The following is a 619-nucleotide window of genomic DNA, read 5'->3' as shown; positions in this document are numbered from 1 at the left end:
TTTCTCTGCCTATTCCCCCTGAGCGGCACAGGGGGATGGTGAATGGGGATTGTGGTCAGTCCATCACATGTTGTCTCTGACGCTCCTTCCTCCTCTGGGGAGGACTCCTCACACTCTTGCCCTGCTCCAGTATGGAGTACCTGCTACAGAGTGGAGTCCCTCCCACAGGAGACAGTCCTCCATGAACTTCTCCAACATGAGTCCTTCCCATGGGGTGCAGTCCTTCAGTAACAGGCTGCTCTGGCATGAGTCCCCCATGGTGTCACAGCAAACCTACTCAGCATGGGCTTGTCTCTCCACGATGCCAGAAGTCCCTCCAGGAGCCTGCTCCAGCACAGGCTTCCCCTGGCGTCACAGCCTCCTTCGGGTGCATCCACCTGCTCTGGCGTGGGGTCCTCCTGGGTTGCAGGTGGTTCTCTGTTCCACTGTTGACCCTCCATGGCTGCAAGGGCACAGCCAGCCTCACCATGGTCTTCACCATGGGCTATGGGGAATCTCTGCTCCAGCGACAGGAGCACCTTCTCCCCTCCTTCTCCACTGAATCATAGAACGGTTTGGGTTGGAAGGGACCTTAAAGATCATCTAGTTCTAACCCCCCTGCCATGGGCAGGGACACCTT

General features: G+C 57.5%; 1 protein-coding gene across 1 annotated transcript in view; it reads left to right on the top strand.

The window, feature by feature from the left end:
- Window positions 1-619, top strand: part of SMCHD1 (structural maintenance of chromosomes flexible hinge domain containing 1) — a 64,595-nt gene that overhangs the window by 43,209 nt on the left and 20,767 nt on the right. The gene's annotated exons all lie outside the window — the stretch shown is intronic.

The sequence above is a fragment of the Eurypyga helias genome, unplaced genomic scaffold (assembly GCF_000690775.1).
Source record: "Eurypyga helias isolate BGI_N326 unplaced genomic scaffold, ASM69077v1 scaffold1850, whole genome shotgun sequence".
Lineage (NCBI taxonomy): Eukaryota > Metazoa > Chordata > Aves > Eurypygiformes > Eurypygidae > Eurypyga > Eurypyga helias.
Note: the sequence above shows the minus strand (reverse complement) of the source record. Positions and strands in the feature narration are given on the sequence as shown.